This window comes from Tenrec ecaudatus, chromosome X, assembly GCF_050624435.1.
Source record: "Tenrec ecaudatus isolate mTenEca1 chromosome X, mTenEca1.hap1, whole genome shotgun sequence".
NCBI lineage: Eukaryota > Metazoa > Chordata > Mammalia > Afrosoricida > Tenrecidae > Tenrec > Tenrec ecaudatus.
Window position 1 is genome coordinate 136,398,353 of NC_134548.1, and position 19,873 is coordinate 136,418,225.

Sequence of the window (19,873 nt, forward strand, 5' to 3'; positions counted from 1 at the left end):
GGGGCAAGTGTAGGCATCTGCTTTTGCAGCCCCAATGGGGATTCCAGCATCTCCCGGGAGTGGAATGACCCACTTTGCAAAACACTGATCTTGTCTTTGTCCTGTTTAAGACAATAAAATATATTTGAATTTGGGCTTTTTTCCCCACTCAAAACAAAAAGTTCTTTGACAGCAGCAAGTAATTTAGTTTGCTTATAATGTATTGCATATGAGCAGGGAATAGTTGATTAACAGCCATTCTCCCAACAAATATTTTTTTGATACTTTGAACATGTTGTCAGGAGAGACTAGTCCCTGGAGAAGGACATCCTGCTGGGTAAAGTGGGGTGGGGTGGGGGGTTAGAGAAAGCCAGGGAGGGCCTCAAGGAGATGGACTGACACAGGGGCTGCAGCAATGAGCCCATGGTGAGGATGCCACAGGGCTGGGCAGGGTTTCATTCTGTTGCACATAAGGTTTTATGGCTTGGAACCAACTCAATGGCATTTAACAACATCCTGTTTCAGTCTCTTAACTAAGCACTGGTGATACAGTGGTGAACTAGACCTTGCCCTAGCAGAGTTCAGTTATGAGTAATGAGACCTGGATAAGGCAATGAAAGGCACAGAAAGCCATCCTAGCAAGTTTGTACTTTGCTCTTAAGGTCCTCACAGCTCAAAACTGGTAACATGGGTGTGAGCTGGGAGTTATTTGAAATACAAAATTCCAGGTTTATGAATTTAGCTACTAAATTCATTGAATTTAGCATTTTAGCTACCTCTACTTTTAAACACATTAATGTCTGAGATGGCATTGTAAGTGTATTAAATTCTGAGCACTAAAAAATGAAAATGCAATAATAATAAGATTACATTGAAAAAACTTGGAGCAGTGGATTTCTTGAATGTTATGGTTTACTTTGGGAACCCTAAATCTAGTATTTCAAGTCTCTACATAGATTCAAAGTGCATGGAGTTCTTTCTGACCTTTGGCTGGCAATGTAAAATACTTTACCCTCAGACAGAGTGTGTTTAAAAGTAGATTGCTGTGTCTCCCTTGCCCAGCCAAGTTTGGGGCTATCTAGCCTTCAGATACTTGAGGGGGGGGCGGGATTCCCTTTTGGAAACTGGGGTGCTAGGGTCACATGAATCATACCCTGGCCAAGGTTAACCAAGGACCCTGAAGCAAAGCCTTTCTAATCTACAAGAATGTACCTATCCCAATCATGGTCCCTCTTCCACTTTGCAGTTCCACCTGTAACTGTGATGAATACATCTTCTATCAATTATAAATTTCCTGTGCTTTCCATGCTTTATGAAGGAGCCTTGGTGGTATAATGGACTATGCATTTGGCTACTAACCACAAGGTCAGGAATTTGAATTCACTAGTTGCTCCAGAGGAGAAGGGTGACACTGACTGTTTCCATAAAGATTTACTGCCTCAGACACCCAAAGGGGCAGTTTTTTTCTATCCTACACAGTTTCTATGCGTTGGCATCTACTTGATGGCAGCGAGTCCATGTTTTATAATGTAGCTCTGTGATCTACCTTGCTAGGAATGACAAAATGAAAAAGAACAGTGTCACAATCATTTTCAAAAAGAATAGTTCAAGATCTATCTTGAAGTATAACATTGTCAGTGATAGGATAGTGTCCATATACTTACAAGAAAGACCAGCTAAATGTTTTTAAAATCATTTTATTAGGGGCTCATACAACTCTTATCACAATCCATAATACATCAATTGTATAAAGCACATTTGTACATTCATTGCCCTTATCATTCTCAAAACATTTGCTCTCCATTTAAGCCCCTGGCATCAGCTCCTCATTTTTCCCCTCCCTCCCCACTTCCCCCACTCCTTCCTGAACCCATGATAACCTATACATTATTATTTTGTCATATCTTTCCCTGTCCGACGTCTCCCTTCACCCACTTTTTTGTTGTTCATCCCCCAGGGAAGAGGTCACATGTAGATCCTTGTAATTGGTTCCCCCTTCTATCCCACCATTCCTCCACCCTCCCAGTATCGCCACTCTTACCACTGGTCCTGAAGAGATCATCCACCCTGGATTCCCTATGTTTCCAGTTCCTATCTGTGCCAGTGTACATCCTCTGGTCTGGTCAGATTTGTAAGGTAGAATTAGGATCATGATAGTGGGAGAGGATGAAGGATTTAGGAACTAGAGGAAAGTTGTATGTTTCATCGTTGCTACATCGCATTGAGAGACTATTCTGTAAGGAGATGTCCTGTGGCCTACAAATGGGCTTTGGGTCTCTACTCTACACTCCCCCGTCATTCACTATATGATTTTTTGTTCTGATGATGCCTGATACTTGATCCCTTCGACACCTCGTGATCACACAGGCTGGTGTGATTCTTCCATGTGGGCTTTGTTGCTTCTGAGCTAAATGGCCTTTAAGACCCCAGACACTATATCTTTTGATAGCCGGGCACCATCAGCTTTCTTCGCCATATTTGATTATGCACCCATTTAAGACCAGCTAATTTAAACAACAATCAGTAATGCCCAAATTGAAGAATCTTACCAACTTCTGCAGCCTGAAATTAAGCAAACATGTACTGAAGGTTACTTGATAATTATTGATTATTTGAATTTAAAAATTAGAAACAAAGAATGATTGGTGGTTAGAAAATATGGTCTTGGTGATAGAAATGATGCTGGATATTACATGACAGAATTTTTGGAGACCAACAAGTAATTTTTTTCAACAATGCACAGGAATCAAATAGATTGCATTTGTGGACAGAGTTGATGGAGAAGCTCAATATCATCAGTCAGAACAAGGTCAAGGGCTGACTGCAGACCATTAATTGTTCAGAAGCAAGTTCAAGTTGAAGCTGAAGAAAATTAAATCAAGTCCATGAGAGTCAAAATATGACCTCAAGTACATCCCATTGAATTTATAGACCATTTCAAGAATAAATTTGACACACTGAATACTAATGACTGAAGATCAAAAGGGTTGTGGAATGTCATCAAGAATATTATACATGGTAGAGGGAGGGTGGGGTAGAAAGGGGGAACCGATTATAAGGATCTACATATATCCGCCTCCCTGGGGGACAGAGAACAGAAAAGTGGTTTAGTGCAAGATATGATAAAATAATAATTATTATGAATTATGAAGGGTTCATGAGGAACGGGGTAGTAGGGAGGGAGGGAAACAATGAGCTGATACCAGGGCTTAAGTGGAGAGCAAATGTCTTGAGAATGATGAGGGCAGTGAATATACAAATGTGCTTTGCACAGTTGATGTATGTATGGATTGTGATGAGTTGTATGAGCCCCTAATAAAATGATTTAAAAAGAATATTAAACATGAATGAAGCTAAAGGTCTGTAAAAACATAGGAAAGGGAAAAAATATATATATACGAAAGACAGAAACGACCAAAATAGATGTGAGAAGAGACTTTGAACCTTGCTCGTGAATATAGAGTAGTGGCTAAAGTGAATGGAAAGGGTACGAATAACTGGGTCTGGGGCTCAGTATCATGATGTTAGTGGACATCAAAGTCGATTGATACAGCATAGCCTACAAAGAAATACATGCTATTTTGGTGAATAATGACTGTGATTGATTTTAAAAGTATATGAGCAGCCATCTAAGGTGTAATTATTAATCTTTCCCCGTTCGGGGAAAAGAGTGGAAAAAACTCCAAAGATGCATAGAAATAATTAGTCAATGCACCAATGGAACCTGAGTTTCTTTTACCCTGAGACTAGAAGAACTGCGTGACGCCTGTGTACTACTGCTGACCATACTGCAAGAGATCACAATGAAGAAGGTCTTGAATAGAGTGGGAGAAAATGGGGAGTAAGCCTAAAATTCAAAAGCAAGATCAGGCTCACTGGGTGGTTGGAGATTCATGGAGCCCCCAAGGATAGGACCCTTAGATAGCTTTCAAGTGGGCAACTCAACTCACCCCAGTGGCTCAGTTCTCAGTCACAGAAAGAAAGAAATGAAGATAGGCTTATGAGGTGAAGAATTAATACCAAGGAAGTACTCCTCAGACTAGGAGAATTCAACCTATGGGTCGTGACCCCTTTGGGGGGGTCGAATGACCCTTTCACAGGGGTTGCCCAATTCATAACAGTAGCAAAATGACAGTTATGAAAGTAGCAATGAAAATAATTTTATGGTGGGGGGGGGGTCACCACAGCATGAGGAACTGTATTAAAGGGTCATGGCATTAGGAAGGTTGAAAACCACTGCTTTAGACCAAGCAACCTGTATGGGGGAGGTCAGATGCTTACAGATATCTTCCCCAAGGCAGCTGCTGCCAGACTGTTGTCTCACCCTACCACAGGGGTAGGCCTGCTCCCTGCTGCTGGGGACAATGGACTATTTTTCCCTGAAGCTTGCAACCATTCACTTAGTTCCTGTAGGTGGGGTTTACATCCTACTGCTAATGGTTCTTATGGAGATCCAGATGCCATCCTGACTCTAGTGTCCACCCATCTTGCCACATGTGTACCCCCAATCCCTCCTCTTCCTATTGCGTGGATACCCCTAGATCACCCCCTACAACCTATAGCACAACCCCTTCCTGTGCCATATGTCTTCACCTGTAATTAGGGGGCTTGCATGTCCCCAGAGAATATAAAAGCCTTGGTTAGCATTAAAGATCCCTCTATCTCCCTCCACGTGGACTACCAAGCAGGGCTGAGGTGAGCATGTTACCATGAATTGTGTCTGACTCCACTTATTTCTATATTTCTCTTCTATCTCTCATGCTCTCTATAACTTTACTATAATCTTTACTTATTATCTCTGTACAATTGTGCCTACCTGACCCGTAATGATGTGCTAGGGCCTGGCTTCTCCTGGCACCAACCAACCAACCACATGAGGTGAATTGGGTAGCAGTTGCCCAGTGGCAAAGTTCAGAAGGCTGTAATGAGTAGGGGAAAAATTATACATGGAAATGGGAAACACAAGGAGCCAATGGGATTAGTGCTCTTGTATTGTGGGGCTTGCAATCAATGGCATATACCATGTGTATGAAATGTTGAATGGAAAAGTACTTTACTCTAAAATCTCACACAGCTAACAATGAAAAGCTTCAGAAAAAGATAGCTGGGGTGGGGCGGGGGGAGGAGATTTGGACACAGAGATAAAGAAGAGTCAGACTCCAAGAAGACAGACATGTGATAACCGGAAGAAACTGGACTGATGCAGTAAGAAACCAAGGAACACCAAGGACGATTGGGGTCCAGCAGAGGCTGAAAGAGGCGAGGAAGGATTGTTCTATGGGGAAAACATTGAATGATGCAGTCACTGTACCCAAAAGAACTGGTCCACATTCAACCATTTCATGAGGTAGCATACGATGGCAGAAGTGATGGTACTGAAGGAAGAAGTTCAAGCTGCAACGAAGACATTAGTGAAAAACAAAGCTCCTTGAATTGATGGAATACCAACCGAAATATTTCAACAAACTGGTAAAGCACTAGGAGTACTCACTTATCTATGCCAAGAAATTTTGAAGACGGCTAGCAACCAAGTGGAAGAGATCCATATTTATGTCTATTTCAAAGAAAGGTGATCCAACAGCATGCAGAAATTATCAGACAATATGATTAATGTCACAAATGTTGCTAATATAATTTTAAAACAGTCGTGGAGGGACATTGACAAAGAGCTGCCAGATTCAGAAGAGTATTTGGAAGGACATCCGATGGCTCTAGAATGAAAGCAGAGAATACCAGAAAGATGTTCACTTGTGTTTCATTGACTGTGCCAAGGCATTTGCCTGTGTGAATCATCACCAATTACTGATACTATCATGAAACATGGAAATTCTAGAACATTTCATTGTGCTCATACAAAGCCTAACCATCAGTCTTTCCCAAAGTAGGGAATATTGCTCTGAGGGGGTGACTGAACACTCCAGGTGGGTGCTACAAAATTTAATTGCCATTGGGGTGCTGCAAGGGGGGCAAATATGCTAAATAAATTTGGGAACCATAGACCAAGAAGCAGACATTTGAACAGAATAAGGGAAGACTGCCTGGTTTAACATTAGCAAAACTGTGAATCAGGCTTGTATTCTTTTACCATACTTATTTAGTCTGTATACTGAGCAAATAATCCATTAGCAAACAGCATATGCAGATGTCATAGCTTTGGCTTCATGAAAGTGAAGAGGACTTGAAGCAAGGACTTTGATGAAGATCGAATATTGCTGCTTTCAACTTACATATCAATATAAACAAAATCCTCACAACTGTATAAATAAGTTGCGATCATGATAAGCAGAGAAAAGAAAGAAGTTGTCAAGGATCCCATTTTACTTAGATCCACAATGTTCATGGAAGCAGCAATCAAGGAATCACAGGATGTGCTATTACACTGGGAAAATCTGCTGCAAAATTCTTTAAAGTGTTAAAAAGCAGATACCACTTTGAGACTAAGGTGCCCCTAACCCAAACCCATATTTTAAAACACCTCTTATGTACAGAAAAGCTGGACAGTGAACAAGGAAGACCTAACAAGACTTGATGCCTTGGATTGATATGTTGACAAAGCATATTAACTATACCATGGACTGCTGGAAGAACAGACAAACCTGTTTTGGAAGTAGGGTCAGAAAGGTTCTCAGAGGTGGTCTCGTGTACTTTGAATGTGCGGTCAGGAGGAAGCAGTCCTTGGAGAAGGGCATCCTACTTGGCAGAGGGCCAGTGCAAAATAGGATGGCACAACCGTAGGCTCAAAACATAGCCAAGATTGGGAGAAAGGTGCAGGACTGGGCAGTGTTCTAGTACATAAGGTTGGTATGCGTACATTCTGCAGCACACAGGCTTCATATGAGTCTGACATGATATGACAATAACTCGACGGTAACAGTTGCATGAACATTACATGGATCAATTGGAGCAACCATTAGTACAAGTAAGGTCATCACAATGAACTGCCCTGTAGCAACCCTTTCAATAGCCACACCTTTCCCTCAACCCTCAGACCTGATGCATACAGATCTGTTCCCCATGACTAGACTTTTGTCAGTTTTAGAAGAGTAAATAAATGGAATCATACACTGTGTACTCCTTTTTTTGAGATTGGCATTTTCCCATTTAGCATACTGTCTCTGACATACATCCAAGTGCTTGTGCATATCAATAGTTTGTTCCTTTTCATTGCAGAGTAGCGTTCTGTTGTATGAATGTGCGATTGCTTATTTGACCATCCACTAGTTGATGGATATTGAGGTTATTTCCTGTTTCTGGCTATTACAAATAAAGCTGCTATGAACATTCATGTACAGGCTTTTGGGGGAATATAAAATTGCATTTCTCTAGCACCAATGCTCAGGACCAAGACTGCTGAGTCGTAGGCTATGTCTGTGTTTAACTTTGTAATAAATTGGTTGTGGTGATAATTGCACACTTCTTAATATGATTGAACTATGAAATTGTATGTGACTCATATGCCAATAAAACGAAAAATTAGAAAAAATTGTTAACAGGCTTTCCAGAGTGACTGAAATCAGCATAGATAATAAAAAATATATAACTAGTACTTATTCACTGAAAAAAATAAAAATAAGGTGGTAATGTAGTAAATAAATAAATAAATGGAAGGTAAAAGTCCTTGAGTCTAGCACTGGCCCTTTATTTGGAGGGACCTGAATGTTAGATTTCCTGAATATTCTTCAAGACTGTTTTATACATATGCAAGCTTATGTACATATGGGCATAGGAGTTCCTGGGCAGTACAAATAGTTAAATAGTTAAAGGCTGGCAATTTGAAATTCTAGATCTCTGCCCATCTAATCAACTCAAAGTTACTCTGCCTTTGAGTTGATTAGGACTCCTAAGGTGGTATTTAATTTGCAATTCTTGGTGGTCAGTGGAGTCAAGCTGCGTTTTACGTATTTTTATTAGCCACGTATTTCTTCTCAAATACATTTACTGTTTATATCCTTTATTTTTCTACTGAAGTGCTGATTATAAATTTTATTGATTTATAAGTTCTTTGTACATAAGGAAATTAGTCTTTTTCATTCATGTAACATTTTTTTCAGTTTATAGATTCTCTTTTGACTTCACTTATGGTATTTCTAAGGCATATAATTTGGTTGCTTTGAAAGGTGTTAGGAAATACAAAATATATGTGCATGTTGCTCAGAGCAGGAGACTATTTGGGATATTTAATTTAAAAAATCATTTTATTGGGGACTCGTGCAACTCATCACAATCCATCCATCCATCCATCCATCCATCGTGTCAAGCACATTTGTACATTTGTTGCCATCATCCTCCTCAAAACATTTGCTTTCTACTTCAGCCCTTGGTAAGGCATAGTTTATAACCGGAAAGTTGCTCTATCTGCATGACGCCAGACCAGAGTAAAGAGAATTGTGGGATGTTTTACTCAGACTATATATAGGATTATCTCTGCTATACTGTGGGGTCCAAATTTCTAGTGACTAGAATATTTCCTGATCAAATAGTGTCATGCCCCTTACCTCACAGCAAGTGTTCATAACGTTGAATGACTGAATTTTAAAAATACTTATCAGGCACCAAAAGCTTCAACTAGTATTATCTCATGAAGGGCATGTTACAAATAATTAAGATTAAAATTTATTTTATATCAGTTAATATATTTTATTTGCTGGCATTTTCTCACCGTGTCCTCAGATTTAATGGTGAACTCATTTTTTTCCTTTTAGTACCCTATGAAATAAACTCTACTTAGGATAAAACCAAGGCACAGCACATTGTTTGGCACATACTGATGATTCAATTATGTTTGGAATGTGTTCTAGCCAAAAAAAAGTTATGATAGAATATTATATGATATACGGGATCTTGTCCACATAAATTTGCTACAAAATTTACTTATGTATCAGTTAGTTATTAATCTTTTTCAGTGGTACTTCTTAGAAAATGAAAGTAAGTATCTGAAACAGGAACTTTAAGATCGTTTTTTACTAAGTAGCAAATTGTTCCAAGTCTCAGTTGTTACACAGACAATCAACCAAGAACATAAGATTACAAAATAGACACAAAACTGTTTGCACCAAGTACTGTAAATGCAATGTTTGGGGCAGAAAATCAGTAGTTATAAGCTAATACTAAAACAGAAAGTAATTTAATATTAAATTGGCACAACTGAACTGAATTAATATAAAATGATTTGGTACAGAGCCCCATTTTTCTATTACTTCATGAGGAATTTTGCATTAACTTATATAACTGTAAATTTTCCACTACTCTTTTTAATGCTCTAGCTGCATCATTCTTTAACTCGAATCTATTAAAAACTGTATGACATTCTACCAAAGATGGCCTATAAAATAAATGGAAATTTATTTTGAATAGAGTATTCTTCCCCAAAGCTTTAGAGGTAAGTAAAAATGTCTCCGACTTTATTTCATGCTACTGATATTTAGATGTTTCTGTTTAACTTTTATTATTCACTTGATTAAGTAAACCATAACTCTTAGAAAAATTATTAAAGTTAGAGAAAACAACAAGCACCTGTGTTGAGCCACATTAAAACAGATGTGGAAGGAATATAATTGGGGGGCTGAAAATCATCATTATTTTGCATTCGGCATGCTTTCTAAGTGGTATGGGGTGCCAAACCCCATTTAAAAGAGGCTAGGTTCTCCTTTGGAAAACTGTCAGGTTATTAATATGCTTTATTCTTTCTCTTCTCATCGAAAAAGAATTGACCGTAAAAGAAATCTTTTAACTAAATAGCAACAACAATAATGAAACAGTTACTAGGAAACCTTAACTAAACACTGGTGAATCAATCGGTGGCCTTCCATATGGTAATGGAGATACTGTAAAAGGTCACTCTTTCCTGCCTTAGGAAAAGCTGGGCTTGGGAGGGGGGTTGGATGGGTCAGTAGGGTGCAAGGTCCAATATTGGAAACCAGAAAAAAAAAAGGCTGATAAAGACTTAAGATTTAACAGGGGTCCAGGGAGCGGAAGCGGTCCTTTCCGCACTTCAAACATCTTGGGGGAGGGGCGGGGAGGTCAGAGAAGCAGGAACGTGAATTCCAAACAAAGTCACCAGGCCGCCTGGCCGGGTGGGGTTTCCAGGCCTTCAGTGGAGGGCGGGGGAGGGGTGGCGCGGCGGGGAAGACCCGGGAGGTCTCCCCGCCCCGCGCCGACCTCTTTAGCCAAAATTTCAAGTTCCCTCCTCTGCACTCCATTCGGTCGCCTCTCCCCGCAGGGGATAGATTGGTCAATCGCCTGGCCTAGCCTAGTAGCCCAGTTCCCGAAGTCTCCGAGACCTTGTAGGCAGGGCACCACGTTTTCTAGGAGCCTCGCAGCCCGCCGCCCCCGCCCCCCCCTCCCGTGCCGGGTCTTGCTGGGGAAGAAGCACGCTTTCTCTCCTCGCCCGGAGCGAAGGAACAACAAACTAAACTAAAGCAGAACCCAAAACCACCCCCCAAGCCTTCCACGACTTTGGACCAGGTGTCCGAGTTAGGTGAGTTGGGTTCTTCGGGTGGGGAGGTGGCAACGAGGGTCCGGGGACCGTGGGCCCAAGGCCCCTCGCTGGGCGTGTCAGAGGGGACAACGCAGGGTGAAGCCCGACTGGGCTGCCACCCTGGGGTCTGCGAGAGGGCCCGACGGGTCTGGGGACAAGTCCTGGAGCGAGCCCACCCCGAGTTACCATGGCCTGAGGCTCTGCCAGACATTCCTCTCGCGGGTCCCCTACCCCCTTAGGAAAGAAAGGGGAACCGCGGGCCGCTCGGAAGCGCAGCCAAAGGAATGAGTAAGTCAGGCGCGGGCACGGCACCTTGTTTACCCCACTCGGCGGCGCGCCCCTGCGGGCGCCTCGTTTGGAGGCGGCGTCCGAGACGCTGAACTCGGGAGTCAGTCAGCGGCGATTGGTTGCTGCTTGGGAGGAGGACGCTGGGTGGGTGCATTGCGAGTTTGGCGCTGCAGTACCAGGTCGCTGCCGCTAGATGCCGCTCCCTCCCAACGGGAGCTGGGCGCGGGCTCGTGGCCGACAGATGGCGCCTGCGCGTTCCATTCGCCTCCAAGTCGCCGAAGAGCGAACACCCCAAACAATCCCGAAGCGCCACCAAAAAAAAAAAAAAAAAAAAAGAGAGGAAAAAAAAAAAGAAAAAAAACCCGCCGGATCCGACCGCCACTTTCAAAACCCCCCACCGCTCTAGAACCGCGGGAGCTTCCGTCCCTGAGTAGAATTCAAGGGTGTAAAGAAGAGCAAGGGGAAAAATCTTGTACCAGCCCAGGGGTGAAGAAGCCCCCGGCCTGAGAAAGAAGGAAGGAGGAGTGGGGGAGGCGAACAGTCTCGTTGCTGCCTCTGTGTACGCTGAGGGGGGAGGTAAGTTATAAAATGGCGGAGGCGAAGCTTCTAGAAGTTTGGAGGGGCACCCGGAGGGCGCGGGGCCCACCGTGCGGTGTGTGTTGTTGAAATAGGGCAGAGAGCGGTGTTGGGAGGGAAAGAGGCTGGATCCTCTGTTGCCATTGAATTCCCCCTCTCTTCTTTCTTGGTCCCCTTCGGGGCAGGCTTCGGGCGAGTGGCCGGCCGCGTCCAGCCAGGGGACTCTTCGTCGCCCCCGCCTAACCCCCAACCCTCCTTTCGCCCCCGCCCTCCCTCCCATCGTTACCCCACCACGACCCAGGAACTTAGAGCCCCCTCCTCCCTACCTCCCGGTCCTAGCGTGGCTTTCTACTGCAGGGCTCTTCTTTTCTACCACCCTGGCTGAAGATTTTCTTTCCTTCCCGCGCCCAACTCTCCCTCGGGGCCTCGACGGAGGACCCCCCCCCCCCATGGGTGGCCCAAAATGGAGAACGTAGAGCAGCGCAAGATGGAGGCGCCGCTTCCCCGTGTGGCATTAGATTTCGGCTCCTTTTCTCCGGAAGGCTCTTAAGCCGAGGAGAAGCCCGAGCTGGAGGTGTGGTGGCGGGCGAGCCGCAGCCGGGGGAGACCGGCCGGGGAGGCCGGGGCCGGGGCCGGGGTGGGGGAGCGCGCGGGATCGCGGCGTGGGGAAGGAAGACAGCAAAATGGTGGTGCTGGGAACCGCGGGGGGAGGGGAGCGAGCGGAGGCTCAGTTGTGTATATTTGGGCCTCGGACCGAGGGAGGCGAGGGAAAATCTCCTCGGATCACACCCCTCCCTCGTGCCCCCTCCCTCGGCCTTCCCCTCCTTCCTTCCCTCCCTCCCAGCTCTCCCTCCCTCTCTTCCTCCCTTCCTAGAGAGGGAACAACATTCATGTGACGGGCCCCTAGGCTTCTCCCCCGCCCCATCATCTCCAGCGCGTGGTGGGGGAATTGCTGGGGAAAGCAATTGGCATCGATCTCTCCATCCTTTCCGAGGCCCGACTTCGGTCAGTTTTCTTTGGGCAACAATTTGATCCAGACGTGTGTGTGTCGGGTGGGGGGACGGGGGGGTCTGCCCGTGCGGGGGCCCCCCTGCATGCAGACCTTGCCCCAAGGGGGCCCTGGCTGCCTGGCATGGGAGGAGGGGGGGAAGGGCGGGAGTAGAAGGCTGTTTGTTGGGGGGTTTTGGCGCCACTTTTGTTTTAGTTTTAGTGCTGCTTTTCGCTCCCACCCCCACCCGCACTTGTCTTTCTCAAGGCACGAACTGAGCTGATCCTTGCCCCAGGTAGGCAGCATCTGCTTTTTCCCTCCACACTTTTCTTCTGGCTGGGGGCTGACTTTTTCTTCTTCCTGCCTGCCTGCTTCTTGGACTCCTATCCCGCGGACGGCGGTCGGTGGCCGGGGATTCTAGGGCGAAAAGGGTCGCATGGGCCAAGGGAGAGAGAAAGGTGTGGGAAACAGCATCAAGTAGTTCCGCAAAACTTTGCGACCCGTTCCCATTTTCTTCTGGCCTAGATGCGTAAACAGATTGTTGATTTCTGCTTTTTGTTGTTGTTGTTCTGTTGTGGGGCGCGAGCTGGGCTGGCTTTGCCTGGAGTTTTTCGATTTTTTATGTTTTTTTTTTTCGACCGAGGAGGGGGGGCGGAGAAGAAAGCTCTGTACTTTAGACATTTCGTTTCCCCTCCCCCTTGGTGGAGATGTCATTTTCGTTTTAATCCGAAACGGGACTGGGTTTTTGGGTGATATATGTAAATATATATATATATATTTCGTGTTTCTCTGTGCATGTGTGAGTGCGCGCTGCAGTGTTCAGCTTTAATTTTTAATATTGCATTTAGTAGTTTCAGCTGGATGGTGAGAGTTTCTCCTCCGTGGCCTAGAAATATTTTTATATTGTTGACTACCACCCCCACCCTCTTCCCTCGCCTACCTTCTTGCTTTTCGATGTAGTTTTTAAAATTTTAATTGAGGGTCATGGCGTGGAGCGAAATGGCTAGTTACAGTTTACATGGTTTATGTAATATACACGAGGGACTTTTGATCGGGAGCGTTAGGTGTAAGGGAAGAAAAGCCGGTGCTGATTTGCAATGGTTCCTTAAAATGCGCGGGCCGCCTCGCCCCCTCCCCCCGAGTATGCCCGTCTTCCCTTCACACTCGAGTGTGAATTCCATACCCTGGGTCTCCCAAGGACCGCCGGCGTTCGCGGCAGCCACACCCTGTATTTGTCTCTGTGGATTGGACTCATTATCAGCTTAATTTAGTGACTCTTAAACCACCATGATGGGACTTGCTTAAGCACCGTGCCTCTTTCCTGTTTAGTCCTAGTAGTTAGTATGGAAAGAGGAATAATCAAGGTTTCTGGATGGAACTCGGTGTGGTCCAACCTCTGCCTCCCCCCGCCCCTTTCCCTTGCTTTTTTGTGTTGCTTTTTTGTGTTGTCTTTTTCTCTGCGCCCCCCCCCCCCTTTACTCCGGGCTGTTGGCGGTGTCAGCACCGCTGCTGGGGGCGGGGGTGGGGGGGAGAGTCGGGTTACCGAAGTGCGTCATTCCTGGCTCTAACTGGGCCTGCTTGGGAGCTGCTGGTGTTTGTTACCGTCCTAGCACTTTCCTGCCAACCTTCTCTCTCCTCGCATTGGTTAGGAAGGAGCCAGAGCGGGAGGCGGTCTCCCAATTCTAGTTGGAGCCCCTAGCGCGTTGCGTTTAAGGTTATATGCGAACTTATTACCCCACCCCACCCCCCAAAAAAAAGAAAAACACCCCCCAAAGGCAAAAGAAAAACGAGCATGGAAAGTGGATCCATTTCTGTTTAATGACAGACGATGCAGGTAGTTTTAGACTCGCTGCCCTATCTTGTTTCAGTGAACCTTGGGGTTAATTTTTAGCATTTTCAACCACTTACCTTCAAATGCCTCTCTCCATTGGTGTCAATCTATAATTAGGGATCACAAGGGCCAGTTAAGGCATAAGTGTTCAGTGGTTTTTCAAGTGGTTGAATTGGGATTTTAGGACACATTATGTTAACTAGCCTGCCTTTTTTCGTTTTGAGCCAAGGTGCAGCGTAAATGCAAGCTAATGGCAGACTGTTTGAGTTCATTTTCATCACACACACACTCCCATTTATTCTATTAGGGAAAATTTTAAATCTGCCCTTTGGATTTTGCTGGATTCGCCGAACATCCCTGAAGCGGACTGTCTTTGTTTTTAAATGAATTCTGAAAGTCATAACCTAACCGGCAGTTGAGGGCAGGGTGGAAACACTAACTTACTTGGGGTCCTTAACTTTTCAACGTGTTACTCATGGACAGTGTTGCTAACTTGAGGTCTTGGTTTGTGTACCTACCACTGATGGAGTCGTCCTCTATTTTTTTTAAAGCTGATAAGTGGGGAGTGGGTACAGGTAGAGATGAAACAAAGCGGCCTTGAGTGGATGGATGGCTGATTGATTGTAGTTGGACCATGAGTGCTGGAGATCTCATTGTACCATTGTCTATTTTTGTATGTACTTGAAATTTTCCATAATTGGAGAAAAAAATGAAGAAAAAGTTTCCAGTTGCCTTACAATCTTGGTATAATGACCAAAGTTTGTATTTACTAATTAAGATTACTTGGACAGGAAATTTTACCTGGGTGTAAACAATTCCACAATGATTGCCGTATGAACTATGTATGTACATTTTTTATATGTGTGAACTGCACCAACATAGAACAAGGAACATAACTGATTAGCCTTGTCTTATTGGTTTAACTTTTAAGTGTTGACACCTTTGTTGGTCTCTGCTCTACTTTCAGCCCCTTTTAAAAACCTTTTAAAAGAGGAAAATTCCATTTGCAAATTTGGTAAATTCTGCTGGGTGTCTAATTTCATCAAGTTGAAGTTAAAGTGAGTCAGTATGAAGGGATTTACTATTAATAGGTGGGGTTTTGACAGTTGAAATAAGTGACATTGGAAGGGGTTGGGGTGTTTGTAGGGAGCATTCCTGGTAGGGAGATGGAGGTAGGAGCTGAAATCCCTTTCAGTGTTTGGTGCTTAATGAACGGGTAGAAAAGAGGATTGGAGAATAAATGTAATTATTTGCCATTCCTTCACACTGTGAAATAACTAGTATTTTAATGTATCAGACTGGGAGTGGGACGAGGTGGGTTCTCGCCATTTTAAAATCTGATGCGAAAATGCATGTTTACATATAAAAAGATTTAAATTACTCATTCACCCACCCATTTTAATGATCTCATTCTATAACTAGTTGAAAGTGGATATTGTACAGTATTTTATTTTTTTAAAGAAAATAATTGACACATTTCCCATCCACAGAAACTGCACCACAATAAAAAACCAGTCTCCCTTATTTAGTGTACTTATGAAATGGTCTTCAGTTCTTTTAAGGCAAATGCTTTACTTTTTGCACCGTTGCATTGTTCAGTGTTAGTTTCCCCCGCCTCCAAGAGTTTCCCCCCTGCCATGGCGCCCCCATATATGTCAAATATCTAAAACAAAAAACTCACTCCTATGGAGTCAAGTCTGCCGCGTAGGGGACCCTATAAGGCAGGGTAGCATTGCTCCCCAGGGTTTCCGAGACTTTGAATGTTTTGGGGAGCAGTCTCATTTTCCTCTTGCAGGGGGTTCTTGTGGGTGGGGTGAGCTTGAATCACTGACCTTTCACAGCCTAATACCAAATCTCAGCACCACCAGGATTCCTTCTAAAAGTGATCCAAATGATAAGTACTTAATTTTTATGTTTTGTAGAGTAAGTGTCCTAAGAATTATAGCCAAGTTCCACTTCCATCTGGGAACAGCCATTTCTTAATTGGTAATATTAGTCTGGATATTTCATATTCAGCATTTTAGCTCCAGAAAGATGTGCACATACAGTCCTAAGTAGATGATGATTGTGGCGTCAGTTATTGTGGTGAGGCAATACTAAATTACTTAGACCCTTAACAAAAGTTAGAATTGTAGTTTTGAAGCAAGCCTACGTTCAGTTAGGATTTCTTAACGTTCCTCAAATGAGATTTGAATGAAATGCTTCAGTATTTTTTTCAATCTTTTCAACCTTATTGCTTTGTCATTTGCATGGAGTGGTATGACTAGAAATGGATGGGTAGGGTGGGGAGCAGGGCCAAACCTAGTCTTTGGGGGTAAAGGCTGCTAGATGGTGGGGGTAGGGGGAAATGCCTTGAACAGTTCAGTAATGATTAATATTCTGCATGTTTAAGTGATCGATAGCACCCACAGTCGTGTGCGAAGGAAGTAAACTGGATACCATAATCTTTATCCTTTGGGGTTCTTTATAAGAGAAGACTTCAGTTTCCAAAGCAGCACATTAAAATTTTTGCTTAGAATTTAGATTAAATTTGCATTAAATGGTTTTACCCTTGTTCTTTCCAGCTCAGCTGGATAACATCCCAGTGTGGTGAAGTTTTTGTTTTGTGTGTTTATTTATTAAAATCTGCATTTGTAGATTATTCCTTTGGAGCTGTTGTAGTGGAGAGCACTGGGGAGTGAAGTGTAGGAATCATCCCAGTTGTTGGGATGCGATACTGAACTGTGACTAATCTTGGGGAGTAACAATAATTTTAAAGACACAGCGTCTTGTTAAAGTTGTTTACGTTTCTTTCACAATGTTCTATTATTTGGTGTGTGCTGAAGCCTTGAGATTTGCTGTTCACGGCTGTCCCTGTACAATAATTTTTCGATTGCGATGCTGTCATAAACTGAGCTTTGCATGTTTTATGTGGAAAAGATGTGAGAACACAAAACTTTGATTTAAAAAAATCCGGAGTTACCAGCTTTGTTTTTAATTTAATGAGATTTTCTATTCAGTGGGGGTGCTGGTGCTTGGTAGTCTTAATTTTTGTGTGTGTGCATTTATAAAAAATTGACAGCTGTTTTAATCTACCTGGAGTGTGTTTTTTATACACTTACTATATCCTTGCCAAGTATCTTCACGTAGGGTTAGCCTAATTAAACGGTTGATTATTGAAGTTAATTTAGTGACCACTCCAACCCAAAGAGTGTGGAAAAGGTCAATGGTTTTTGTTTTTTGCTTTTTGATTGATGAGTCTGCTTCATATGACAAACCAGAGAGATAGCTATAAACTGGATAATCTAATGCCCAATTTACAGTTAAGAATGCCTTTATTAAAAAAAACCAAACTTTTGAGGGGTAGGGAGGAGTAAGTCTTTAATGCAATACTTTCGCATGAAGAACATTTGCTTTGAATGCTCAGGTATCCTCAGAAACGCAATTCAGCTGCCATTTGAGTTCCCTCTGAATTGACAATAGCTGTGCTGTGTTTCAGCATCTGTTGTTTAATCTTCCCCTCCTTTGCAAGTTAGTACTTGGTTACTTTACAGTGGGGAAAATTGAGGGTCTCAAAAGAAATTACTTGCCCTAAGTTACATGCCAATCAAGGGCAAGTTGGATTCACTTCTATGATTGGCATGGCCTCAAATGCTTTGTGCTTTTTTTAATGCTAAACTGGATTGCATCCCTTCTGGTGTATTGGACTTGGGTTATTTTTCACTGGAAAGCGTACAGGATTGTGTTTTTTTTTTTTTTTTTTTTTTTACAAAACCAAGGTTTTTCTCTTCATGCCTTTCAGTTGACAACTATTCTCTGTGACCCCTTGTGTAGAACTCCCTAGGGCATAGTGGGTTACATGTTGGATTGCCTTGGTGACATTAAAGGGTTAACTGTGGAGCTGCTAACACAAGGTTGGCAATTCAACCCTCTCAGCTGATCCACAGGAGAAAGAAGAGGCTTTCTGTTCCCATAAGAATTTACAGCCTTGGAAAGGAACTAACCCTGGGTACTTTTTCTCTGCTCTACAGGGGCTCTGTGAGTCAGGAAGAGAGTGCCCACCTTTGATAGGTTGATAGGTGAGCACGGAGCACATAAGTTTTTGCCAGACCCAGGGCTTGCCTTTTCCTTCTGTGGGGTGTGAGTCAGTTCCAACTCACAGTAACCCTGTGTGACAGAACTGTGCCTTAGGGTTTTCTTGGCTGTAAACTTTTACAAGAGCAGATAGCCAGGTCTTTTCTCCAGGGGAAGCCCTGATGGGTGTTCAAACAGCTGACCTTTCAATTAGCAGCCCAGCTCTTAAACATTGATTGCATCACCAAGGCCCTTTTCCTGTACAGAGCCGGGCAAATGCTATGAAGCCTACTTTCTGTCTTACACTAATGGCCAGAAGAGTTGAAATCAAATCCGAAGGGTTCCTGTTGTTTTATATTACTATATATGTTACACAAAAGCTGGTGGGACTCATTGAGTAACTTGCGTGAAAATTGCCCTGTGAACCTCACTTGGCTTGTATAAACATAAAACTGAAAACACAATAAAATAACTAATTTAAAAAGTTCGTTGGGTAGTGTGTTGAATTGTATTCTTAAGAATCCATTTTATTGTGATGTGGGTTTCAGTTTACAAGGCACATTCATTTCCCATTGAACAATTTAGGCACATTTTGTTTTGTGCCTTTGGTTGGCGCCCCTCTCTGTAACAGCACTCTCCCCACGGGGGTGCCCATGTCCATTCTCTCATGTCATAGTGAGTGAGTTCCCTTCCTGCTTGTAACCTTTGGGGGCAGATACTACCTTTTTGGTTTCCAATGGTTTGTTGTTCTGAATTGTGTTCTTGATTGATTTTTTTTTATGTTGACATGCTAAGATATAGAGTAACTTCACCATCGCGTCCTCTCCCCAGTATCATTTAAGGAAGCCAGATAGCATTGTGGTTAAGCCATTGGCCGTTAACTAAAAGGCTGGCAGTTTGAACCTAGCCTGCTCTGGAGAGAAAGATGTGGCAGTGTCCATAAAGATGACAGCTTGGGAAACCTTATAGGGTCACTCACTATGAGTTGGAATCAGCTCAGTGGCAATGGGTTTGGTGTATATATCATTTGTGCTCTATCCAAAAGCAAGGTAAAATATGTCTAGAAATAATTGCCTATCCATTTCATTCAATTGTTTAACTGAGTGGTTAGATTTGAGCTAAAATGTAGGCAACTTAATAAATACATTGCTGTTTGGTTCTGTAGTGAGCTTTTTAGTTGTCAGCTGCTACCGATAAAAATCTCCTGCAAGTTACTCTTGTTTCCACTTTCTGTTTTAGTTCATCTTTTCATATTGTTACTGCATTTCCTTACTGTAACCACTGGTAGTTAAAAAAACACTGCTCCAGCTTCTTAGGCTCATTACTGAATGCTATCTTAGACTGAGTTTTTTTTAAAATTTATTTTTTATTAGGGGTTGGACTGAGTTTTTGTTGCTCTCTTCCTTCCTGCTTTCCATTAACCGGGACTAGAATTTTCCCTTATCTTAAGGAATGCTGGATGTTGGATTTCTGACCTTAAGCTAGTGGAGACAGAGTCATTGGTGTTTTTCACAGTCACCAGTCAAGTTTATGTTTTTGTATGTTGGTTTTTTTTCCTGAAGCTTCATCCTGTAGGAAATAATTTTCCAAGTGATAGTCTTGTATTCAAGTTTTTCAACAATGAGTTTCTCCATCCATATTTTTCCCCTTTTGTATTTCAAGAGTATCAAGAAGGGGAAAC

At 43.2% G+C, this 19,873-nt stretch overlaps 1 protein-coding gene across 8 annotated transcripts in view; it reads left to right on the forward strand.

Moving 5' to 3' along the window:
- The first annotated feature begins 10,196 nt into the window (after positions 1-10,196).
- The window catches only part of STAG2 (STAG2 cohesin complex component), a 135,891-nt gene continuing 126,214 nt past the window's right edge, over positions 10,197-19,873 (forward strand). For 2 of the 8 annotated variants that reach the window (XM_075538135.1, XM_075538132.1), the window contains exon 1: positions 10,197-10,456. The gene's annotated coding sequence lies outside the window, so the exon portion shown is untranslated. Of the gene's footprint in view, positions 10,457-11,054; positions 11,321-11,772; positions 11,895-12,168; positions 12,326-19,873 lie in introns of those variants that run through there. The other 6 variants (XM_075538134.1, XM_075538130.1, XM_075538137.1 and 3 more) reach the window with 5 other exon arrangements.